Source organism: Bactrocera dorsalis, chromosome 5 (genome assembly GCF_023373825.1).
Source record: "Bactrocera dorsalis isolate Fly_Bdor chromosome 5, ASM2337382v1, whole genome shotgun sequence".
In the NCBI taxonomy this organism is placed as follows: Eukaryota; Metazoa; Arthropoda; class Insecta; order Diptera; family Tephritidae; genus Bactrocera; species Bactrocera dorsalis.
The window spans coordinates 41,838,021-41,865,803 of record NC_064307.1 but is presented as its reverse complement, the minus strand read 5'-3'; the positions used below and the strand labels follow the sequence as shown (position 1 = coordinate 41,865,803).

Here is a 27,783-nt window from a genome sequence, read left to right as displayed (position 1 = left end):
TTGTTGACCAGCGCCTGCTAAGCTCAATCGTTTTTCGGATGTTTAACGCTAGAATGCAGTAGGACAAGTGAGATCTAACTAGTTCCCTGTCTGATGTAATTGGGCTAAGGGCGCTCTCTCTTGCCGATCAGTAGCTTCCAACGATTCCGCTATGCCCAGGTAGCCAGACGAGTTTGAAAATATAGTGGTTTGATGCTAACGATAGTGTGGACGGACACTCGTCAACTAACTTCGTCATAAAAAATTTAGAAAAGTAGCCCCAAATTTTTATACTAAAAGTCCCTCTGAAAAAAAGATATCAATATAATGGAAAATATTTATTAAAAATTTTTTTATAATAAAAACTTTTAATTACAAAAATAAATTATAAAATTGCTACAAAATTGTAACTCCATCTCTCACAAATACGAACACACAAACAATTTTCGCCCACATTTAACACCAAAATAACACACTGTTCCTCATATGCGCCTAACGACAGTGGCTAAGCAAATAAGCGAACCACTAACAAAAACATTCGAAGGCATACATATATATGTATATATGTGTTTATGCGCTGCCAACAACAACGATAACGAAAGCAAAGTCCAACAACATTGACACGAGAACGACGAAGGAGGAACGAATAACGCCGACTTGATTGCGAAGATATACACATGTATGTATGTGTGTACAGAGACTACAGTGGACACGATGTACGGAGTGGCGACATCGGTGGGGCGTGCATTGACTGCCGGCGCAGGCGAGACCAGCAGTAGCAGGCAAAGGCAGCATTTCAAATATTTCACTCTTTAGTTGGCGCGACTGGCAAGCGAAACTACGAAACGCTGCGGCAAAGCAAAGGCAAAACGAGACAACGGCGGCAGCAGCGGTAACAACAAGCGTCATACATACATACATCATAAGTATATGTATGTAGATATTCTAAGTGTGCTCACATGCGGAGCTCGAAAGCGCGAAAAACGCGAACGCAGCACTCAGAAGTGCTCAACAACGCGGCGGCGGTGTATGCCAGCGATTTCGGTGTGGAACACCAAATCTCGGTTCTCGGTTCTCGATTCTCGGATTCTTCAGTTTATTTCTTAAATTGCCAAAAATTCAGTTCGTTTCATTTTCTGTGGTATGTTTATTTGAAAAAAAAAATTGTTTCTAAAATTTTAAAAATAAAGTGATTGGTGGAAAATTCTTTTGCGTGTCACAAATTTTGGCGAAATATAATTGAGTGTAAGCTAAGCGAATATCTGTCATTTATAAATAACAACAGCAAAATATTAAAAAAAAAATTAATAAAAAAAAATTGTTGAAAAGCGAATATGTTGCGTATAAAATTTTGGTGTTAAAAAATTACAAAAAAAATAATAATTAAAAAATGTATAAAACAACAAAAACAATTTAAAACTAAAAATTAATTTAAAAAATTAAGAAATAATTAAAAAAATAATATTTAAAAATTTGAATACAAAAATTTGGATTGAAAAAAATTTTAATTAAGAATTAAAGCCAATTAATAATAATTTACTACGAAAAAAATTTATAAAAGTGCTTGTGTTGTTAATTAAATGTAGTGCGCACATACGCCGTGTCATGCTTAGGCATTTGCTGTGAGCGGGTTGTGCAGTTTGGCGCGGGGCTGTGAGGTACTCTAAAATATGTTTGTACGTATGAATATAGCAAGCGCGCTGTGATAAAGCGAGTCATGAGTGTAAACAAAATTAAAGGAAATACGTATATGAGGCAAATTCATAAAAAAATTAAACGAATAAGTTTGAAAATTAAAAAAATGTCAAAAATTAAGAAAAAGTTCAAAAATAAAAAAATATTGTAAAATAAAAAATTTTAATGTAATAAAAAAATTTGAAAAATTAAGAAAAATAAGTGAAAAATTAAATATAATTAAACAAAATAAAAATAAATTTAAAAAATTAAAAAAATACTTCAAAAATTCAAAAAAAAAAAAAAATCAAAACTTAAAAAAATTTCAAAAATTAAAAAAAAATTCCAAACAAATTTGTGCCAGTTAGCTTCAAATACTCAATAACTGCGAACAAATTTTTTTCCCCAAAAAATACGATTGTAACGCGCATTTCTCGAAATAACACGTTTGGACCCATACTGTTGTTATTGTTCGTATCAGTGATTCAGTTTTTCACTTGATAATTAATTTTCAAGGCTGGCGCACACATTTTTTCTAGCGCATAGTGACTAGCAAAATTGTAGTACGCATAAGTTAACCAAACGGACAGTCGCAGTTGCACGCATATCCTGCGCTGATCCTGCGGCGCGTCAAAGGAACACAAATATTTTAGCTTAGAGCCTATAAAAATATATGGAAAAATACTAGAAAGCAATATTCGATACGCCATGCGCTCAGAACACGCGCTACGCAGTACAAATTACACACAAATTCTAAAATTGAGTGAAAGAGCTTTTTTCAAAACGACCAAAGCTTGTGCGCTCACTGTATATTAGTCAACTCAAATTCTTTACTCACTAGTATAGCATTTAACAAACCGAATTTGTTGCTGTGCGATGAGCAGTGGTAGCCTTCAAAAACCGCTCATATACTTACACTCACACACACATGCGAATACAAGCCCTTTCAAGCTTTTTCGAAGCACTCAAGGCGCACTGTTTTGAAAAATGTGCTCAGCGATAAACTTGTGTCAAAATATGACTAATAGGCCGGTTGCTAGATAGATAGAGTAAAGCAGCGTGAGAGTGAGATAGAGAGAGAGAGAGTGCGCGAGCGCTGAGACTTGCGCTCAAAAGCGCGCTACTGTGCTCAATGAGGGTGAACAGCAACGCGCCGTGGATGGCAGAAAATTTTGGTTTGAAAGGAGCAGATAAAAGAGCTTAAAGTGCAACAAAAAGAGCAGCAACAACAATTATTTGGTAGTAACAGCAAATAAGTGCTACATAAGTAAACAAAAAGGGAGCAACTTAAACACACACACGCGCTCAAACAGCGCAGCCGAGTATGTATGAATAATTTCGAATATTTCGATTTCGAAAGTATCCTTTTGCCGTTACTGACAGCGTTAAACTTGGCTAAAACCGCACGCCACATACACACCCACATACAAATACTTGAAATCGGCAAGCAAAAAGCAGCGCACAGCTATTTTGTATATCTTTTGGAACGCATTGACACACATACATGCATATATATACATATTTTGGGGCACCCACACGAGTCGTGGCGAACACACGAGAGCGCAGAACAAAAACTACACGTCAGGCGCAAGGATACACAGGCGTGCAAGGCAGCAGCAGCAGCAGAAGTCAGCCAGCCAGCAAACTGTGAAAGCTGTGATGTAGAAAATGAAAATCAAATAGTCAAATCCGGATAAATTTCACAAATTAAACGCAGCGCTGTCGAAAAGCGAGTTGGTTGTGCTGTAAAAAACGTGAGAACGCAGTAAAATTGAATTATTGAAAAGGATTTTTGTGCACAAGGAAGCTGCTAATTTCCTAAATATAAACGCAAAAACAGGAAGTGTTAAGCGCAGCGTTGTAGTTGTATTTATTTGAGAAGCGCTGCACTAACGCGCGCGTTTGTCTGTGTGTTATGTGTGTGCATGTATGCGCATATACGCTGTGCGCGCTGTGTAAACCATAAAATGTCGAGCGCAGGACGACGCTTTGCCTGAATTGATTTTTTGCACAGTTTGATTGTTTTTTTTTCGTGAGCGCGTTGGATTTTATTTTTGTATTTGCTACCTATAATGTGGGTATTTTTCAGCGCGGCGCGGTGTGGCCTAAAGTGTGTCAGTGTTAGGAAACTTAAAGCAAGTAACTAGGAAGTGTGTTCAGAACAATTTCAAGTCGAAAATAATATATTGTAAATGTAAAGAAGTTGAAACATCACGCGCCGCAGTTTTCTTAAACGTAACGCTACTACAACTCCACCGCGCGCTGCCGCTACCAACGCGTTTACGCAAAAAAAGAATAAAACTCCAGTAGTGCAAGCGCGCTGCTACACCAAACGCTTCAGCATTGTTTTGTGTTTGTGTTGTGTGTGCTTTCGTGCTCATGTGTGAGTTGGCATGCTAGCGCGTCGTTGTAGTGGTGTGCAGCGCAGCGCTGTCTCAATCCACCTATGTAGCGTATACGCCACCGCAACCGTGTGTGAATTCTGAATGTGCGAGTGATTCGTTGTTAGTCAGCTGCATGAGTCGGAACTGCAGTGCAAGGCGTTGTAGTAAGCGTTCAAGCGTTCAACGGTACATACACAGCAATTCGTCCTGTTCGGCGTGTGAGCGCGTTCGTGTGGGTGTGCCTTTTGAAGCAGCAGCTGAAGCTGTGCAAGCAAATAGTGATTTTTCGGTATTTATTACTTAAAAAAAAAAGAAGTTCAGTTAGAGTAACCGCTAATACATCTCAAAACACGCGGCGTGCAAGTCAGCGCTCGTATGTGTGTGTTGGTGCCTGTGCTTGGGCGTATTTTCGTTGTTTGCAAGTGAAAAAAGTAAGCAAAAAATAAACGCAAAAAAGTCTACTACGCTGCCAAAGCTATTTTCAACCGAAATAATATAACGTATACAACAACAACAATTAAATTTAAGCATTTAACGCACCGTAGTCGGTGGCTGAAATCGCTCGCTCTACCTTCAACTGGCCGCCGCAGATAAGCAAGCCACACACGCTCGCACGGTCGCTTGAAGTGTGCTCAGCGCTCTAATGTTGTCTTACGAGTACGCGAGTTTCAACAAAAAAAGACTGTGTAAAGAACAGCAATAGCAACAACAACAGCTACAACATCAATCACGGTGCTTTTTCTACGAATATCACGTGCTCTTTTCACGAAATTTCCACTACCACTGCTGGCTGTTGTTACTATTGCAAATATTGCAACTGCGGCTGCAACAAATACAAATAATTAACAATTAAATAGGCGTGCAATAAACTAAAATACATAAATATTTCATTTAGTTAAATTTTCTAATTTTTGTGTCACGCAAACGAGAGCTTTTGAAATTGTTTAATATTTATGGCAGATCTAATAATTTGGTTGTGTGAAGTTTGTGTTTAATAAAAATACAATAAACAAAAGAAAAATTCAGAAATTTACACAAATGAGTTGAAACTTTTGAAAGTGTTAAGGAATGTGTTGTAAAAAAGCAAAAAAACGCGTTTGAAACATTTTTTTAAGCTTTTAAAAAGCAATATAAAACTTCAAAACCACTTATAAAAAATACATTTTTTTAAATTTTTATTAGCAAAATGTTAACTATCAATTAAAATAATGTTATTTCAAATTAAAGTTTAATTTATTTTTGAATGAACAAAAATGGTAAAAAGAATAATATGAGAAAATAAATAAAAAACAAAAAAATATAATAAATAAAGAATAGTATATAAAAAATTTAAATATAACAATTAAATAAAATAAATTTAAATATGAAATAATATTTTTAATAATAATTTTGAATTATTTTTAAATGTTTTTATAATAATTTTTTATAATAAAAAATGAAGGAATTTAAAAAATTTGTATATATATATATATAAAAATAATAATATATGTATATATTAATAATAATATATAATAATTTTAAAAAATTTATTTTTCTTTCAAACTTTTTTTTAAATATAGTTAATTAAAAAAAAAAAATTAAATAAAAAATAAAATAAGTTAAAAATAATAGATATAAAAAAATTATATATAATTTAAATTAACCAAAAAATTAAAATTTAAAATAATACGTTTTAATACAAATTTTAATAATTAAAAAAAAAAAATTGTTTTAAAAATTAAAAAAATTTATATTAATTTTTTGTAATAAAAATGTTTAATATTAATCCTATGAAAGTGTTTTTCCTTTTAAAGTTTGTTTTCAGTTTATCGTTGATTAAAAAAATTGAATAAGACAAGAAAAAACGTTAACTTCGGCTGCACCAGTTAATATACCCTTCACAGATGCACTTCTTTTAGTTGCTAGTTGCTATATGTTCAGTTTGTATGGGGGCTATATGCTATAGTAATCCGACCTGAACAATGTTTTCGGAGATTATATTATTACCATAAACAGTTTAGGTTTAGGAAAGATGGCTGATCAAAGATCACACGTAGACTAATAATGTAGTCCTTTGTAATGCCATTGAAAAAGAACTCCCGTGTTTGGACTTACAGATTGGCGAAGCGCTTTGTAGCCAGTACATAGTTACACAGACGCTTAACTTCCCATTCTTACCGTATGTAAGCCAATAGGACAGTGGCCTTAACCTTAAGCAGTAATTCATGTCAAATTTCGTGAAGATACCACGTCAAATGCGAAAATTTTCCATACAAGCCCTTGATTCCGATCGTTCGGTTTGCGTAGCTGCCATAGCTATGTGCTATAGTAAGCCGTTCTGAATAATTTCTTCGGATATTACATTGTTGACCTAGAAAATAACCTGTGCCAACTTTTGTGAAGATACATTATCAAATGTGAAAGTTTTCCATACAAGCCCTCGATTCCGATCATTCGGTTTGTATGGCAGCTATATGTTATAGTGGTCCGCTATCGGCAGTTCCGACAAATGAGCAGCTTCTTGAAGAGAAAATGACGTTTGCAAAATTTCAAAACGATATCTTAAAACTGAGGGACTAGTTCTTATGTATACAGACAGGCAGACAAACAGGCAGACAAACAGGCAGACGGACATGGCTAAATCGATTCTGCTCAACATACTGATCATTTATATATATACTTTATAGGGTCTCCGACGCTTCCTTCTGGGTGTTACAAACTTCGTGGCAAACTTAATATAACCTGTTCAGGGTATTAAAATTAAATTGAAAAAAAAAATAAATAATAAAAAGTATATAAACAACAATTAAACAAATAAATTAAATAAACCAAAAAATTAAAATATAAAATAATATTTAAAAAAAAGTGAAACAGCAATAAATATATCAACAAAAATTATATATTTAAAGTAAAAATGTTACCCAAAGTTAAATTGTTTAAAAAAAAAAATAATTTTTTTTAGAAAGGAGTGTTGATGACTCGAGTGAAATTGTGACCACTTTACAGCTTTATCGCAGAACAATTAAAATATTCATTAATAAATACTCACGGGCGAAAATTGCATTTTTTCGAATTTATTATTTAAAATTCTATATTTTTTTATGTATTTTTTTTTACTAAAAACCAAAATTAATTCTCAAAACGGTTAACCACAAAGAAAGAACCACAAAGGCGTCACTTCAAACTTAGAGCTACCCTATATGTAAAAGCAGATAATTAAAAAAAATTGTTAAATTTATTTTTAAACAAATTAAAGTATTTTCATTAGGAAGGCAAACGGATTTGGCCATTTACTCATTTACTCAAGTGGCTGTACGTGTTTTAAGTGTTTCAATTCTACGCTGTCTACCACAAGCAAACACCTAAATAAACAGTGTTGAAATGTTGAAATAAAATTGCCAGAAAAAAGCAACAAAAATAACACTTAAAGAAATTACAATAAATTACAAAGCAACAGTGCTATACACAAATATATATAAACTAAATATATATTATATATATAAATAAGAAGAGTTGAATTAAACGAAAAAATTGTTCAACTAAAAATACGCTACAAGCCAATTAGCAGCAGCAGCAACAAACAGCTACAACAAAGTAGCGAATTTGTGCATAAAAATTAAGCAACAAAAATTACACTGCAAAAAATAGCAACGAAAGCATAGAAGAAGAGACATACATGTGCAGGCGATAGCCGAATTAAATACAGGCGCACACATGTAAAGCGAATGAAACATAAAAAAGACAACGAAAATTTGAAAAATAATTAATTTAATTGAAAAATGTGAGAAATAAATTAAATAAAATTAATTTAATTAAAAAAATTGAAAATAATTAAAGAAAAAATTAAAGTAATTAAAAAAATTAATGAAAAAATTTAAATAATTTTTGAAAAATTGAAATATTTAATAAAAATGCTTTAAAATATTTAAGAAAAGTAAAATAAAAACAAAAAAAATTAACTAAATTAAAAAAATTAAAGAAAAATTAAAAAAATTGACAAAAAAAATAAAAGTATTAAAAATTAAAAATATTTCAAAATTAACATAATTAAAAAAGAAATAATGAAAAAAATTATTTTCTAATTAAAGTAAAATTAACAAAAATCTGTAAAAGTCAACTAGGTATACGCTGGCGAGCACATAAAAAATCAGCTAATCAAATTGAGTTGCCGCTGAGCGGCAGCATGCATTGCTGTTGAATTAAATGTGTGGCATGCAATGTGGTCGCCGACGCCAAGTAATTGCAATTGAGCATATGCAAATTAACGGAAACGAAACGAAAACAAATCAGTGAGCAACAGAAAAAATCGTTTATAAATAAATTGCTGCCAAATTACGCGCGGCAACTGAGCAATTAAGCGAATAAATAAATAATTCGATAGAAATAAAACAAAAACAAAAATAAAGCGAATATAAAACAATAAAAAACAAATATATCGAAAGCAACAACAAGTACGTGAAGCGCAAAGAATAAACCAAAAATTGCAGTGAAAATTTTCCATTTGACAATTGGCGTGCAACAGCGGCGGGTGACGACGCGACAAGGCAACGCTTGAGCATTGTGTCAAGCAGCAAACGGCGAGAAAACGCTTGCAGCTAAGCAGCGAGCAGGTGTAGGCGAAGTTGAGCGTGCAACAACACGCATACACATACATAGAGTTAGTGCTTCCACATTCTTGCTGTGAACTCTGCCTGCGTGTGTGCGCGGGGCAACAACGAGCGCGTTGTCGAGGCAGGATTAAGTGCAGTAGACCGCAGAGTATAACGGAGTTAGAACACAGTACAGGGCGCAGCGCATGGCCAAATTGCTGTTATAAAAAAAAAATTAAATAAGATTCTAATAAGACAGAGTGTGCCAAAAATACAGCAACAAGGCGGCATACGAAACTCCGAGCTGCGAACGAGCGCATTGCTTGCAGCCAAATCCATGTCATATATTAGTTAAATAATTGAGTTTGAGCAAAATATGCAAATAATAAAATAAAATAGATTTTATGAGCAGCAAATTTGCCATAAAAAATAATTTACGGTTAGGCGGTTTGACAGCAGCGTTGCCAGCGCAATAAAAATAAATGTAAATGAATGTGAAGAAATATAAAATAAATTTGAAGCAAAATAAAAAGTAAAAATAGAACAAAAACAACAACAACAGAGATAAACACAACAACAAAAAAATAAAACACAACAAGCAAAGAAAAAACTAAAAAAACAAAAAAGCAAAAACACAAAAAAAAATAAAAAATAAAAAAAAAGAATTAAAACCACACAAAAGCAAAATTAAAAAAATAAAATAAAAAGAAAAATTTAAAACAACAAAAAATTAATAAATATAAAAACCAAATAAATTATAAAAATACATACAAGCAAGCAACAAATTTTTTTTATTAAATATATTTGCTGTTGTTATTGTTAAATGAATTCGCGGTGCCTTTATTTATAGCAAAATATATATACATACATATATATAGATATATATATACCTGCATTCAAGCATAAGATAAAATTGCAATGCAACACAAATGCAAATACAACAAAAATAAAGTAAGAAAATAAGTTTAAAGTAAAGCAACAAAAGATATATTTTAAAAGCGCTTATATATAAATTAGAAAATAAAACTGAAAACAACAACAACACTAATAAACAACTATTGCTAAGCGCAAATTGCAACAACAGCAACAAAAATTGAAAAAATATACAAAACTAAAATATTACAACAACTTAGAGGCAAACTAGCAACAACAATAAGACATACCTGCAACAGAAGCATACAAAATTCAGTTACTTAGCATGCGCCCTTCCAGCAGAATATAGAAAATAATATTAAACAAAAAATATTAAAAAAATATTAACAAAACAAACAAAAAATATTGCAAAAAAATATTTTTAAAAAATTAGCAAAAAATATTCAAAAACTAAATATTATGAAAAAAATAAAATAATTGCCTAAAGTCACAAAAGCGAACACAAAAGCGAAGCAGCAAATTAAATAAAATTAAAAAATAAATATATGTACATATATACAAAAATACATAAAGACAACCCAAAGCAAGCCAGTGAGCAAGCAAACGTTCTCAAGTGCAATATTTGTTGAAAACAAACGTAATTTAATTAGCAAATAATAATTAAATCAATAAAAAAATTATTATTAATTTGTTTTTATAATTAAGTCTACAGACGATTCTGCCTAGAATTGTCAATTGTTAAAATATAAATATATTATAAATAAAAAACATACACACAAACCGTTATAAATCAATAAATTCCTGTTATTGTGATTAAAAACAAAATTTAACAAAAGTTAAACAAATTTAATGCAAAGCAATTAAGCAAAGCCAGTAAGAATACTAAGCAGTTATGCTGTAAGCGATAAGCCAGAAAGCAAGAGTTACGGTAAAAAACAACAAAAAACAAAAATTAAAGAATTGCAACAAAATATAAAAAATTACTAACCAAAAAGTATAAAAAAATAAAATATTAAAAAATAAATTCAAAAAATAAAAATTTAAAAAATTAAAAAAAAATTACGAAAATTTAAAAATAATTAGACAAAAAAATTAAAAATAAATTAAATAAAATTTTAAAACAAAAATTCAAAAAATTTGAAATAATTAAAAAAAAATTCAGCAATTCAAAGCGCTTACAAAATCTCCATACAAGCAATTTTACAATTCAACCAGTAATTATTGCTCATTTTTTGTGTGTCGCGATTCCTGTTCTAAGCCAGAAACAAAAATACAAAACATAACCTAAAAAGCGAAAAAAAACGAAAGCAAAATAAAGCCAGAAACAAGTATTGTGCTGTGACCGGTGTGTCTTTGTTGTAATTTTTTTATTTTTGCCCCCCACCCCACGTTAAAATTTGTATGAAAAAATGAGTGACCGGGAGCGATCGTCCCCAACACTGATCGAAACTGGTTTAAAGAATCTAATCGGCGGTCGAGATGGGAATTATCCACTCATCAGCGGCATAAATGGTGAGTTCAGCGTCAAAAGTTAGCAATTAATATTACAAAAACAATTGGAATACTAAATACAAAAACAATTACAAATGTATTGGAGCAAGGTTAAGCGTAAGCGTGCAATGTTTGTTGTGCGGCGCATACTAAAAAAGCGCGAATGAATAAATCAGTGAAAGGCCTGTTATAACTTATATTCAGCTTAATTGTAGCGATAATTTAACAGTTAGCGCGAAATTTGCGTTCAGTCGTAAATTGTGCCATTATTTGCCGCGTTTCATGTGAATTATTCACTTTGATAAATTTTATTGTTTTTGTGGGCACAAACACATGCTGCCATATGTATCTTAATGCATTGTGTATGTGTCATAATGTATGGTTATGTATGGAGTCTGTATTTGTTTTGGGTTGTAATTGTGTATTAATCACCTTTAATATAAAATATTAACACAATTTTGGTCAAAAAAGCAATTCTTCAGATATGCAAATTTTTTGACTTTCAATATAGTATGGGACGTTGCATTATCGTGGTGCAAAAACCAAGAGTTGTCGGTCCATAATTCCGACCGCTTTTTTCAAATAGCTTCGCGTAAATAACGCATAACAATCAAATAGTATTCCTTGTTGACAGTTAGGCCGGTCCGAAAGAATTCGGAGTACATCACTCCTCGATAATCGAAGAAAACTGTCAACATTACCTTGATTTGACCTGCTTTGGCATGGTTTTTCGGCTTCGGCTTACTTTTGCCATAATATTCGGTCAACTGATTGTCAGATTTGGAGGTCGTAAGCATATATACACCACTCATCGCCAGTAATAATACATTTCTTGACATCCTGGTAGTGGAAAAGCATTGTTTCACAAACGTTAACTCGACTCTGGTTTTCGAAAGAATTGACTGATTTTGGAAACAATCAAATTTTAATGTAAATCGAGCTTTCACTTTTCTTGGGCTCAAATGATCTTTCAAAATGGTCTTCACTGATCCTTCAGATATTCCAATGTTGCCTGTGAAATCTCTGACTATTAATCTTCATCAATTCCTTTATTTTATTGACGCATTGATCATCAGTTGAAGGCCGCCCTGGACGTCGTTCCTCATTAACGCGTTCTCGACCTTTTTTGAATAATTTACACCAATCAAAGTCACTTGCTCGCAACAAAAAATTATCACCGAAGGGCTTTTTCATCATTCTGAATGTTTTGACACCAGAAATTCGATTTCGTACACAAAAAGTTTTTCTATTTATTGCTCACAGTAGTATATAGAAGTCAGGCTCGAACCACGTGTGACGTGTTCTTTGGAATATATATGGCCATATGAACGATCTTCTAAAATACCTTTTTCATAGGGATCTTTACGAGCAATGGTGATCATACGTACTCATGGTTTCTGAGGCAAAATATTAATCGAGATCTATGTTTTATCTTTCAAAGAAGAGTGGATAGGAGTGAGGTGGACAAAGGCGTAGGTGGGTTGGGCCCAAGCTAGATAATAGAGTGGGAAACCACTGCACTGTCTTTCAAGCGGAGATTAAGAAAAAAACTTTTTGTTTTGACTAGGAATGTGCTCAGAAAACGGAAAATATTTACATATAGCATACAGATTGTCAAACGACAATAAAGTCTCTTAGGGTTTCGTCAAAGATTGTGAAAGAATACCTTGATCTCTTAGTGGATCTAACATCCTATTTCATGATAACCTTGCAATGGATTCTGGAATACATTCATGTTGCTGGTAACTGTGAAGCAGATGAACTAGGCAGAGCAGGCACTACCCAACAATAGACTCCGGAAAAAAGAGAATTTATATGCTGCTGGTTACTTGTAGATATTGAATTTGTTATAAACATAGCTAAAGCTCGGTAGTACCAATGCCTAACTTGCTCCAAAAGTAGTTAAAAGTGGCATGAATATAATATGGGCCACACAAGCCGGCTATTAAAATTCAAAGACATAAGAACTCTGTGTAGTATGAGTTCTAACAGGTCACTGTCTTATTGACAGACATGTCATCAGACTAAGAACATACTAAAATGACTATTGCTGTCAGAAGTTAGAAGTAGTATAGTAAGTCAGGAAGTAGAAGTACTGGAGACTATAAAGCATCTTCGATGCGAATGCAAAGCTTTGTATAGGAAAGGAATCACAACTATCGTTCGAGGGTTTCTTACGTTTCAGGGGTGGCACAGACAAAACTTTTTGTACTGATGAACTTCACCAGAAGCACGGTCTGGTGGTTAATAGAGGCGGTAATAGATTGAGGGAATTTTGGTGCTAGTAGTGTCAAAATGAGCCTCCTAAAAAACTTAGATCTTCCAGGTGCGTCGTCAGACAGCCACACTACCTACCTAGTCTGCTTGTCGTAAATGAATAATTCGAAGAAATTACCAAATAAAATAAAGTTTAACCCAGAACTAGTTTTAATTTCATTTTCAAGACAAGCATTTTTGTCTTCTTCATAGCGTGGCTTAATTTACAAATTAAAATTCTTTTCACAAGAATTCTAAGTAGTGCAAATCTAAATGCTTTAAATGTTTAATTCCAAAGAAATTCAACTAAAGGCAATTAAATAAAGTTGACCACTATTGATTGTTTACGTCAATTGACAACGCTGACAATATTACATATTACAAAAACAACAAGCTGTATGTATGTAAGTCTACTCACGATTAATAAAGCCTATTGCAAAATGACCCACATTTTTAATGGGCGTGTGCGTACAGTAACTGCACCAGACGCACACATACGCATACACTAACAAATGTACGTGTGTCTAATAACTAGCTGTCCATAAACTGTGCAATCGAACGCACAACAAACCAATCGCTGTTGCAATAAAAATCAATCTAAATCATAGAAACCGATTGGCGGCTATTCAAGTGGATATAGAAGCAATTGACTATGCGGTAAATAATTAATATGATTATAAATAACTCTGACTATTGTGGACTTGAATGTATATGTGCGTGTGTATGTGAATATTTTTGGCAGCAAACGCGCGCTTCTATGATTTGATAGCTTTTAGTTGTTTGTTAAGCGAGCAAATAAATTATAAATATATTTAGATATATGTTATATTTATTTTTATATTATATGCATGCTCATAAACTAATCACGCAGCACTCCAAAAAGCGTGTTAAATTAGGGCGCAAATTCACAATTGCGATTATTTTTATACGCTGATGAAATAGTACAAAAGGCTCGAACGTCACCCGTCCATGTGATTACCCAAAATAAGTTGGCTTGTCTCTGCAACATGATGTATATTCTATTAAGAATTAAGAAGTGTGTATACAACAACAAAATGTTTTTCGCTCCGTCATTTTTTACTGCTGATAGCAACAGCGTGCCGGTGATAAGATTGAAAGGCGCAAAGGCATACATATGTATGAAGATACGTGAATATAGTTATACCCTGAACAGAGAATATTAAGTTTGTCAGGAAATGTGTAACATCAAAAAATATTGGAGATATTGTGTACTTATATAGTATATCGTTTACAGATATATTTTATACGAGCTGTGTCGATTCAACCTCGACCATTATCTGTCCGCCTGTATATATGCCAACAAGTCCCTAAGTTTTTGAGATATCGCTCTGAAATTTTGCACGAGGCCTTTATTTAGTAACAGGCTATTTATTTGTTGGAATCGTCGATATCGGGTTACTATAGCATATAGCTGCAATACAAACTGATCGCTCAAAATTAAGTTCTTCTATGGAAAACTTTTTTAATTTAAAAGATATCCTCACGAAATTCGGCATAAATTATTTTGTAAGATAACGCTACAAACTCTGAATAAATTAAACCGATCGGACCACTGTAGCATATAGCTGCCATACAAACTAGCCGATACAAATGAAGAGCTTGTATGGAAAACATTTTTATTTGACAAGATATCTTCACGTATTTCAGTAAAAATTATTATCCAAAATAGTGCTATAATTTTTGAAAAGATTTTTCAGATCGGACCAATATAGCATATAGTTGCCATACAAACTGATCGCTAAAAATCAAGATAAAGTTCTTGTATACCCTTTGGTGATATAATAAATGCGACTGTGATGGGTATTATAGCTTCGTTGTAGTCAAAGCTTAAGCATTTTCTTGTTTTTGTAATTTTTTTGTTGTGTGAGTGCATCAAATTGCCGTAGCGGTGACAGAAGTGTGAAGTGATTAAGCATGGCACTAATCTCTATTAAATGTTATTTATTTCTTATTATTTATTTAAGTATTTACAGATAATATTTAGTTACTTTTTATATAGATATATTCATATATAAGTACTTAACTTCATATGTATATATCTTTGTGTAGGTATGTCATTGTAGTTGTTATCAGCACCTGCTGCAACACAATTGCTACACTTGTTGATAAACTAGAGACATGTCATAAGTATCTAGCTTGACGCGTTTGCATATAAACATGTGTTATTGTTGTTGTTTTACTACCGCTTTCAACTATTTACACCCGTTGTGATGCGGTAATATCGCTCATTATGTACTCATAGTTGCGCGCGCTCACATGGGAAACGTCATTAAAGCTAATAAACCTCGTATAGCGTACAACAACAGCTACAAAAGCAATAAAAACAACAAAACTATATTATTTGAACAGTTTCATCTCTAACGTTATCAATGGAATTATTTGAGCGTGTATAGCATATGCTTAAATGCATGATTCTGTAAATAAAAACATACATATGTACACATTCTGCATACATATGTACATATGAACATACATACCATATACAAGTATACATACCCAAATCTCCTCCTTAAATCACCGTAAGACACACGTTGCACGATTGTGATCATCATCCAAACCGTGTGCCGATGAATGGAGACAACTAACGTCATTGTTGTTGTTGTTGTTGCTCACGCTTCTGCTGTTACTATCGCTCTAAGCTTTGACTATTTGCTGTTGTTGCTGTTATCTTTATTGTTTTCGTCGTTGTCATCTCTATCGTTTACATTGCATTTGTTGTTCTTGTTGTTGTTGTCATCGTCTCCGTATGCTGGCAATTGTGTGGCGCAATAAATTAATATGAGTTGATGAAATCTTCCAGCGGCAACGTAATAATCGCGCGCCGCCGCTTCAGCAAGTAACGAGCAATCAAGCCAATGACAACAACACAGACGAGTGGCGCAGAGAACCAGAGACCCAGACGAGACAATGACAAGCGTTTCACTTTAACGTTTTACTTTATCATAGTTCTAATGGCTTTTGCTTCTATTAGCAGGTTTCCTCTTTTTTATAATTTTTATATTTTTGTTGCTTTTTCAAGCTTTAGAACTGTATGTGTCTTGTTACATATCTACATATATTATGAGTTCTCTGACAACTCTTATCTTCTACATGCGACTTACTTTGTATTCTTTAGACAAAATGTACTATACTTACAATATTTGTAAGTATGTAAATATGGCATGTTTGCGGAGGGCTATTTAGTATTACATTTGTTTGCAGGTGCTCTTGAAACATTTCTCCTATAGAATATGTAATCTTGTCTACATTTTTTTATATCAGACTTCAAGCAGTATGTACTTAACTGTGCAATATCACCTTTGATTGTTTACTTGAAACCGTGGTAAAATTGTTGAGTGGACGATAATTAAGTCAGGCTAAGATGAAATCTAATTTTCTATATATTTATTAAGCGAGCTGCAAAAGAATACTCGCTAAACTAATAAGTCGTATGTTAAGCCACTTTTTTATCCGACGTTTCATCCATTTTAGGCTTGATACACTATTATTAGCAAGAGAATCTTGCTTAATGTCATTTCAATTTCTTACATATTGATAGGTAGATAGGTTCAAAAATATTTATATTAGGTATATGGAGGTTAAGGGAACCATTGACTGTATTTCATTCATTTTCGGCACAAGCTTTTGCTGTCATACAAGTCTTTCTTACTTAAACAATCTAACAATTTTCTTACTGGCAATTTTTTAAAATATTCATTCTGATTTGGAATAATATATCTCACAAATTGACCAATATGTTCCGTAAAGAATAGTCATATGCATTGGGTCCACATATTAGATGAAAAGTTATAGTCCAATTACGACAATTTTTAGCCGTAAAACAAAATACCTTGGGGGAACAGTTTTTTTCTGATAGCTTCATTGCTATGTCGCACACCAAATTTTATTAGAATTGGTTAAACAGCTGTTAGGATAAAAGATTTTAATATTCACACTTGAACCTATAATTTTTTTATTTGTCAAATCTTCCCAAAAAACCAAGATTTTTAACTGAAATTCAAAAGAATTTACGAAGTAACATATATATTAAAAAAAATATGTTGGAAAAAACAACTCTCTCGATCTTGCTACTGTTGTGGTAGTTATTGTAGCGGCAGAAAAGAATTCTTCCTTGAAATTACTTTCGAGTTGAAAGTCCGTAGTCGGATTGAAATCCGCGTCCATTCCGCTACTGCCTCTATATTTTGTTGTTTGGAAAAACGATGGAAGATGAGAAGAAAATTAAAGAGCAATATCCAAAAAATTGGCTGATAGAAACTTCAAAGGAAGGCTCCACAGAATTGAGCTCCTAATTTGTACTTACATTTGAGTTGGAACTACATTTTTGAGGATATTTTATTAATACCATATCACTCGATTTGTCCCTCTTGAATGATTAATATTTTAATGGAATATAAATGGAATAAAAAATCATTAGTTATCTTTATTAGGGTATCTTTTGATAATACTTAACCGTCAGTGATCTTGGGTTATGTATGCATGTATATAGAACCGAACCTGGTAAACCTGTGTTGTATGCAATAATTTTCTTTTATAATAAAAATGTATTATGGTGCGTAGTGTTCATAATCTCCTGCGCTTAATCTGAAAGAACTAGATCGATAAACCAGTTATTGCTGGTTAGTCAAAATTTTTTTTGAAAAATTTGAGTTTCTCTTATATACAATTTCCGGTTTCTCTTACATACTTTGTCGAATAATCTATTTTATGGCATAGATATACATATGCAAACATACACATTTGAGTGAGTATGTATACGAGTGTACTCGTTTAGTTCTGTGGGTCAACATTCACCCGTTTATTGATTTCTTTTCGAGATTTTGCCTTTGTGCCACTAACAAATGCGCTTATGTTGACCGATTATTGAATATTACCGTTTTCTTTTGGGCGCAGAAATATGTATAGCTGTTTGTAGGGTGTATGTATATTATATTTACGGACTTGTATAATGGCATGTATGTACATATGTTGTGAAAATGCTTCCTTGTAGCGCTTGTATGTTGAGTGCATTATTTGGTATTATGTTCATTTCGCCATGTTCGAGTAGGCTTGTCAATAATTTATCGATTTTTTTGGGAAGACAAACTTATGTACATTAAAACAGATACTATATATATATGTATATATTATACAGATATAGCAACGATGAACTAGAGAGAATTGAATTTTGTATTAAAAGGTTTTGAAAATCGAAAAAAATTGGAAGAATTTTACATACAAAAAAAAAAATTGTAATAAAAAAAACATAAAAAATAAAAATAAAAATAAAAAAATTATATAAAAAATTTTGAAAAATGAAGGAAATATCTCTGGGTATAAAATACCGTTTAATTGATAGAATTATTCAGAATATTTTTTTATACAAATAATTTTCATATACTCTTATGCTAGATTGGGTTATAAACAACAAATTTTTTATTGCTTGATACTCTTATAAGGAAAGAAATCGACTATTTTTGTAGATCAGTAAATTGTCTACAAGATTGTAAGCTTTACAATTAAGACTGACTTTTTTTTATTGATCTATAAAATTCAGTTGCCTAGGAACCTCTTTTTCAGAGCACCAAGTGAAAATAAAATTGTTTTTTGATCCACCCACCTATGTATATGTTACATAATAATAAAAAATATTTAACATTTGTACCTATAAAAATACCTAAAATTTCACTCTTCATAATAATACTAATATATCCTCATACTATTATATAATATAGGTATAATTTCGCAAAATTTTAATAAGAAACCCTTATATTTTCTTTTTGACTGCATTTCGCAGCAATTTAATAAACAAAGAATACTGAAATTATGTCTTCCACTTTTACGAAAATTTCTTACAATTTTCTGTAGCTCAGAAGCTACTTCGTACACGCAACTCTAGCCTACACGTAGGCGTCCAAGCAAATTTGCATACAGCTGAAGCTAGGCCACTTTAAACAAAAGATAATAGTACGAAAACATTGCATGTGAACACCTACTCACTGAGGTCAAAGGTGCATGAGTAAAGAATTAAGGCTGTCGATAATGCCAAAAGGTAGCCGGGAATTTTTACGAGAAAGCAAAGGGGGCTTTTAATGTGTGGCAACTTTGCTACAAGAAATAAAAATACATACAAAATTGCATTTTTAATTTTTTTATATTTTTTTGGTTTTTTTTCTCAAAAATATGCATATGCATTTTGAGTTGGAATAGTATATATATGAGTACCAACATGTATATGCGCGCGTGTGCTTGTGCATGCGTGCGACCTTTCAGCCAATCATCATAAAAAATTCAAAAAAATATGAGTAAAAATAAAAATGAAAATGCGGTAGTTAGTGGAAATAACTGGTCATAATAGCGCCGTCATAAGCATTTGCACAATTGATGACGTGCCTGCAAGTACACACACACCCCAAACACACACACATGCGCACTCACCCCATCACAATATTATTTATTATTGAGAGTTTTGTGCATTTGCCATTCGCTCGCATTTCCATGTCAATTTGCCTTCAGGCGAAAATACTTCGCTCGACTATCATTTTATGCCGTTGTATGTGTGTGCGTGCGTGTGTTTTTTTTTATACCTATTGTGTTATGACAGCGGCCGCCGCACTTGAAATCGCTTGCTTCGTTGTTAGTGATCAATTGGTTCATTGGCTGATGGCTGAAGCCGAGGTCGCCGGAGGTCCGCGCGCGCCAACACAATTTGCGGCTCATCGTGGACTATATACATTAGTATTTGTATGTATGTGTGTCTATGAATATATATGTATATGTGTATATATGCATGTACATTTGTAGGTATGTATATTTGTGCTCACTCGTAAATATTCTTGCCGCTGATTTGTTGCGTGATTATGTCATTGCGACTTGAGTAATTGCAATTGCTCGCTGTCGGGATGTACAAGTAATAATAATAATACAAGTAACTGATTGAATAATGGCGCGGCGGCGGGTACCAAGTTCAGTTATTGCCTTTTCACTTGCTACTGTAATTATTTTTTTTTAGAATTTATATCGTCAGATAAGGGTTGTGCGAACGGATTTTGTGCCGGCTATTTGCCTTGTTAGTTAGAAGTATATGATTATTGTTGTAATTATATGTAATGACAATGGGTTATTGAAATTTTAAATGAATTTTGAATATAATTATTTTTAATACCTTGAATATGGCTTATAAGGTTTCCAACGAACAGCTAGAAGAAACGACGGATACGCTATGAAATATAGATACATATGTATGTAAACGATCAGCATAAGGAGCTGAGCTGATTAGACATCTCGGTTAGGACTATTATCTCAGTTTTTGAGTAATCGTTTTGAAATTTTGTACACGTTTTTATCTTTCTAAGTTCATTTGTCGAAACGGCCGATATCGGACGACTATAGCAAATAGCTGTCGAGCAAACTGAACGATGGGAATTAAGTGTTTGTATGAAAAGGTGTTTCTTTTGGAAAGGTCATCACCAAATTCTTTGTGGTTTTTTTCTTATTTTTATGTAAACATTAACGATGAGCCCAGTAAATTTGGTATATTAACATCAAACCTTTTTGAATGTTTTCCTTAATGGTTTATTTACACAGAATCATGATGTTAAATTGTTTTTTTGTTCGGAGACCCTATAATACGTATGTCTAGTATATCAACATGGTGAGCTGGGTCAATTTAACCATGTCCGTCTGTTCATCCATCTCTCAATCACTTGAATTAGTCCCTCAGTTTTTGAGATATCGTTCTGAATTTGTGAACACATTTTTTTCTTTCAAAGAAATTGCCCATTTGTCAGAAAGTAGAATTGGCATACTTACGTCGAAACTTTCAGAATGACTTCCTTAAGAGTTTTGTGAATTTCAATGAGAAATCGATTTCTTGTTTTGCTAATAAGGATATAAGTTCAACGAAACTGCAGTGTTAATGAATTTTCACACGACCTTCATATATAACAACAAGTTTTTTGATAATATTTTTTTTTCTTGTCAAAAATTAATAGTTAGAATAGTCTTCCATAGTAATAATATATTTTTTGGTTTTTGATTTTTAATTATTTTAAGCTGAAAAATGTTGTTCTCCGCCAAATACCTTTATTCGAAGGTCCACCTGGACATCGGCTACGGATCAAAGCTGAAGAAATTTTTCGAAATGAATCATCGATTATTAAAGCACATTAAAATCTCTAAGGGCACATTTTTTCTAATTTATTTATAAAATAAAATTTCACTACCAAAAAGAAAAATTCAATAGGACCAGCCTAGATCCACAAAAAAATACTAGTTTGAAATTTTTTTCTTGGAGTAAGAAACTCGATTTTACTACCGATTTGGGTTAAATAATCAAATTTCAGCACAAAATGCATTTTAAGTCAAATAAGTCGATATATATTTGGACTTTTTGTATTGAAAACGGACGAATGAAAATCAAATTTTGAACAGAGCTAGTTCCTAATGAAGTATAGTTTGTGGTGCAATAAAGAGGTATATTTGTTGATTTCCATGATAGTATTCATAGAATTAATTTTTAAAAAATTATAGACAACTTCTTCCATCAAGTAATTTTTTCTAGCCCCGAAAACTTTTCTCTAGTTTTCTTATTTCCATTCTGAATTATTTTCTGCATTATAAACTTATATCAAATAAGCTTATTGCAGCAAATAAGCATACAAAAAATTATATAATATTTGCATCTATTATAGTTTTTAACGCAGAAGAGCTTCTGTCTAGTCCATGCTACTAAAAGTCCCATCATTTATCGACACTAACACAACCAGATAGCAATTCTACGCTTTCAAAGGACATTTCACACATAAATCATCTCATAAATCACTTACTTCTTTCGCGCAATTAATTTTAAATTTAAATACCGTCATTATTCTTGTGTTCTTCGCTGCGATAATTGCTAAGCGATTCGTCTGAAAAATCGTAAATTTAATATTTCTGCGCTACAACTCTTAAAGGCAGTGACACTGCCCTTAAAAAATACTCATCAAATTATTTAGTATAATTTGACCAGCTAGATGGGTTTTCAATGTTTAGTATGTGACTTTTGTCAGTTATTAAGAATAAATTTGGCAAATATTTCAGACATTTTAAGCTTTTAATAAGGCTGGACTATATGTACAATTTTTGAAAGATGCATGACAATTTTGACTGAAAAAATGATAAGCAAATTTTTCATTGTTTCTGAAATATATTGTCATCTAAAATGCAAAATAACGTAACATCACTTTTCATAAGTTTACAGACGAAGGAAAAACGATATAATAGAAACCACTCATATTGAAACACAATTTGAGTTTTTGGTATATTGGTGATATATTAGTTATATACTGGTTATATCTGACAGGGAATTTTTAGACGTTTTTATAGTATTTCCAATACTAAAATCACCCACAACCCTCACATGAAAATATTTCCTCTTAATTATAAGAAAAATATAAAATTTCAACTCTACATAACCTCAATACTCAAATCATACATATAAGTATATCGTTATATTATCTATATCTTTAAATTCACTGCTTCTCCATCTCGCCAAAAATCTTTAAAATAGGCACACCACGTCGTATGAGCAATGCACCACAAGAGCATGACTCAAAATCGCCAACAAAATCTATTCACACAAGCTTTAACTTACTCAAAAGAATCGTAACAGCATCTAAGAGCAAGAGAAAAAAATATTACAAAGTCCGCCGCGACTCTGCTGTTTTTGCCACTTCGAGCGCCGGCTTTGTGTGTGCTGCCACAATTATAATTTTTATGACTTCTATTATTTTTTAATGGCACATTTCAATTGGTCACGCGCCTTGTGCGAGACAACTAAGTGGCTGCAGTGGCGAGCTGAGTGCGCTGATGTTGCCACACTTGCAATTTTTGTCTGTGGGGTGAGCAGGAAAGTTCAACGCAACATTCTAACATATATAGTATACCGCTATATTATGCTGCGGCTAAGGGAGTTTCATTTCGTGGCCAAATACTTAGTTACCGAAATGGCCATTCAAGTGCATTCATGCCGAGCAAAGAACCACTTGAAGTGCCGTGGAAATAAAAGCAAAGCGCGTAGCTTATACAAATGCAGAGTGAGTGCGCTTCGGCGGCGTGGATGTGCGAAATTGTTGTTGTACATTCGCAACTGAAACGAATTGATGATGGGGAAAGTTAGATACATATATAATATATATATATGCAGATTTCTATCTACCACTGAAAAATAAACTGGATAATGGAAAGTGGCTAACTTTATTTAAGTGCTTCTTTCATGAAAAATTTTTTTTTCTCATTTCATAGAAGTTAGCCGCATTGCTTGAGTGGTTATCTATGAAAGTAAAAGGAAGGTTATAGGTACTGAGTGGCATTTTAAAGTACTAATTTGCTATCTGATGTAGTTGCCACAAGTACATTTTTTTCAAGAAAATTTGAATGTTACTAACTTGAAAATTTGTTATTTTATATTATATTAAAAAAAATAATATAATTAAAAAAATGTATAAAAATTAAAAAAATTAACATAATTAAAAAAATAAAAAAATAATAATTTTAAGTTATAAAAATCTTGAGATAAAATTTTATAACAGAAATAATGGTTAAAGGATTTTTTTTTCATAATTAATTATATAGTAAATAAAATTACTTCGAATTATAATATAATAAATTAAATATTTTTAAAAAAATTAATATTTATTTTTTTTGTTTAAAACTGCCAATACAGCTTATATTATTTAAAAATATTAAAAAAAATCACAATTTTTAATATTCCGAAAATATTTTCGAAAAAGTCTTAATTTTTTAATTCGCCACATTAATTTCAAATAATTTACATTTACATACATGTGCAACATTATATTTTATTGTTGCATACCACAATTGTGAATCATTTTGTGCTGACTATATTTATAAATTTACTGACATAAATATATACATATATTTTATTTCTATATGCTTTAATGTATTATCATATTTGCTTGCATAGGCTCATTGCTATTTTTAACAAAGCGCAGTGTATATTTATTATTAAAATTAATTATTTTTTTAATATTTTATTTATGTATGTATATTTTTGTGGTTTGTCTGGCGACACTTCGCATGCTGTGTGGATTTTTCTTTTGTTTGCATATCTGCGCGTTTATGTGCCGTGGAGAACATTTCTGGGGAAATTAGATAGAAAAAATGGAATTTTGAATAAATACGAGTATATTATACACATAAGAATTATTGTCAGAAAATATGTCACAAAAAAAACCAAAAAAAAAAAAAATAATAATAATATTTAAAAAAAAAATTATGAACATAATAATGATAAATTCATACTAAGCTAATTTTATATGAACAAACAAAACAAGAAAATTTAAGCTATTCGACTAAATTTAAGAACGGATATAGAAACAGTTTTTTTGTTTGCATAAATATAAAAATATATTAATATTCCGTGAAATCATAACATCTGTTCCAAATTCAGCTTCTAAGCAAGTCCCTTAAATGTCTTTTTTCCGGGAGAAGGTTAGAAAAATGCCTCAGCATCATCATTGTATTGTCACAGCAATAGTATGTGCGACTAGAGGGCCACTAAGCAACTCTACTCTAAGGAGCCGTTGGCCACCCAAAGCTTTCGCAATTCTTTAAGTTGGCATATTTCATATCTAAAGTTTTATATGTCATTAACTGCGTCCAGGTACCGTTTTTTTTTAACCATAGTACATTTTCTATGTAATCTTTCACGTTCATCCAGTTTTCCTCGTTTTTAAGCATGACACTATAACTATAATGTTGATCACATTTAGGGGCCAACCAAATTTCGTTCGGTCTGACAGCATAAGTATTTGAAAAAACATATGATCAGCAACGTGCTCGAATGCGTTGTTATGTACATACATGAGGCTCTTCGGTATTTCCCCATTTTAAGTGAACACTTCCTTTTTATCTGCTTTAAAATGAATAAAAGAGCGCTCCGACTGGTTCATAACTTCTCGCTTTGACGAAGAATTTTTTCATTGTTAAGCTTGAGTTAATGAGCTTGTCATCGAAATTATTAATATAGACTAGATTCGATGGTTTCAATTATGCGTTTTCTTATCCAGACACATAATATAATTTAGTGTTTATTAGTCTGGATATTTTATATGGTTGCCAGGGTGATGAAGTAGACAATTGAGCGAATTCAATCACGTAATTAAGCGTTGATGAGAATAAGCTATTCTTCTTCTTAATTTGCGTAGACACCACTTACGCGATTATAGCCGAGTTAACAACAGCAAGCCTTGTTGTTTCTTTTCATTGGGGGTGTTTTTTTACGTGGCGGCTACCAAACTCAGCGCACAACCCTACATATGTAGGGGATGTTTCTCCTTCTCACTTTAGCTCGCCTTCAGACGGATGTTCTTCGGCTACCCAGAGGATACTTGGTCAAAGACCGGAAGTCGTGAGCTGCTTGAGTCACATGTAAAAGAATCGTTTCTGGCCACTCCCAAGTGAATGGCGATCAGAGAACTTTTCTCACTTGCGTGAACTTCTACACATGACTCCATCCTCTATTAATTAATTTATAATTAATTTATTATTATTTTTAATTATTCTATTAATTCCATCTTCTGTTAATTAATTTGATAAGTTAGAACTATTTATTGGCAAATATTTTTTTTTTTTTATAGACTGCGGTTGATTTGTTATATTTTTTTAATACTAGATTTTTTAATACGACTCACAAAGGCTGATTTTATATATGACATTGAGTTCGCTGAGCGGGTCATTAGAATATATGCAGATATTTTTTCTATATAATTTGGCAATTAAAATAACTTTTATATTTTTTTCGTTGTTAAAAGCTCGTTAGTAACGATATTTTATATGAGGAAAGAATATTTCTTCGTATTTAGAAACTCGTTATTGCTTTTGGCTATTCTAAAATTAAACATTATTTATCAATTAAGTGTATTTAATTCTTTTTTGCCATGTAGCAAAGTAATAGCAGTAATGTCATGATTTAATAGCCGAAAGATATTATGGGTAGAAGCAACCACTTATTCAATATTTAGTTGATGCAATATTTTTCAAACTTTAGAACAATGAAACATGATTTAAAAGTAGTGTAGTAAAAAGTGAAAACTTAAAATTCAAGTTTTTTCGAAAAAAAAAATGTTTTTCTTAAAAAAAAATTTAATTTACTCTTTAAAAAAAAATTACAATTTTACAAATTTATTTTAGTTCCTTAAAATCATTTCTTTACTTCTTTTTGAATCTTAGGTAATTTTTTAATCAAATACTCTCAACGTACGACAACTCCCTTAAAAATCACAAATAATTCTAGTTTTCGAAAATAGTATTTAAAAATTATTTATTCGGAATTTTAAAAATGTTTGCTAAGTGTCATAGAATAAATGTACATACATACATATTTTATCGCTTGTGCAAATTATATCCAAACCATAGAATGTCTGTGCGGCCAAGTTGCTGTTTTGGCGCGCAGTCACAGCTAATTGAACACGTTTGCGGTTGTTTGGTTTGATTAAAAGTGAAGCTAATTATAGTACATGATTGTATATGTACCTATACAGACATGTATCGAATATACATATATAAATAAATACAGATATCTGTCGAATTTTTTTCGATAACTTCATTTAACTTTTGGGTAGCAATCTTCTTCTTCTTCTTCTTTACTGGCGTAGACACCGCTTACGCGATTATAGCCGAGTCAACAACAGCGCGCCAATCGTTTCTTCTCTTCGCTACGTGGCGCCAATTGGATATTCCAAGCGAGGCCAGGTCCTTCTTGGTCCTTCCAACGGAGTGGAGGTCTTCCTCTTCCTCTGCTTCCCCCGGCGGGTACTGCGTCGAATACTTTCAGAGCTGGAGTGTTTTCATCCATCCGGACAACATGACCTAGCCAGCGTAGCCGCTGTCTTTTAATTCGCTGAACTATGTCGATGTCGTCGTATATCTCGTACAGCTCATCGTTCCATCGGATGCGGTATTCGCCGTGGCCAACGCGCAAAGGACCATAAATCTTCCGCAGAACTTTTCTCTCGAAAACTCGCAACGTCGACTCATCGGTTGTTGTCATCGTCCAAGCCTCTGCACCATATAGCAGGACGGGAATTATGAGCGACTTATAGAGTTTGGTTTTTGTTCGTCGAGAGAGGACTTTACTTTTCAATTGCCTACTCAGTCCGAAGTAGCACCTGTTGGCAAGAGTAATCCTGCGTTGGATTTCTAGGCTGACATTGTTGGTGGTGTTAATGCTGGTTCCTAAATAGACGAAATTATCTACAACTTCAAAGTTATGACTGTCAACAGTGACGTGAGTGCCACGTCGCGAGTGCGACGACTGTTTGTTTGATGACAGGAGATATTTCGTCTTGCCCTCGTTCACTGCAAGACCCATTTGCGTTGCTTCCTTGTTCAGTCTGGAGAAAGCAGAACTAACGGCGCGGGTGTTGAGACCGATGATATCAATATCATCGGCATACGCCAGCAGCTGTACACTCTTATAAAAGATTGTACCTGCTCGGTTCAGTTCTGCAGCTCTAATAATTTTCTCCAGCAGCAGATTGAAAAAGTCGCACGAT

General features: G+C 32.5%; 3 long non-coding RNA genes across 7 annotated transcripts in view; 2 read left to right on the top strand and 1 right to left on the bottom strand.

Moving 5' to 3' along the window:
• Positions 1 to 548: 548 nt before the first annotated feature.
• LOC115066375 (uncharacterized) overlaps positions 549 to 27,783 on the top strand; it is a 77,544-nt gene continuing 50,309 nt past the window's right edge. Inside the window, exons 1-2 of one of the 2 annotated variants that reach the window (XR_007422997.1) lie at positions 549 to 1,224; positions 9,456 to 10,990. This is a non-coding gene — a long non-coding RNA (uncharacterized LOC115066375). The remainder of the gene's footprint in view (positions 1,225 to 9,455; positions 10,991 to 27,783) is intronic. The other variant, XR_007422996.1, reaches the window with a different exon arrangement.
• On the top strand, positions 1,894 to 8,415 carry LOC115066374 (uncharacterized). Of its 4 annotated transcripts, none has more exons than XR_007422998.1 (2): positions 1,894 to 4,468; positions 7,285 to 8,415. It is a non-coding gene; the product is annotated as an uncharacterized LOC115066374 (long non-coding RNA). The 4 variants fall into 4 exon arrangements; XR_007423001.1 differs by having other exon boundaries at positions 7,273 to 8,415; XR_007423000.1 differs by having other exon boundaries at positions 1,894 to 4,694.
• LOC125778862 (uncharacterized) lies at positions 15,171 to 15,870 on the bottom strand. Its single transcript, XR_007423003.1, has 2 exons — positions 15,743 to 15,870; positions 15,171 to 15,552 (listed from the first exon to the last, which is right to left on the bottom strand). It is a non-coding gene; the product is annotated as an uncharacterized LOC125778862 (long non-coding RNA).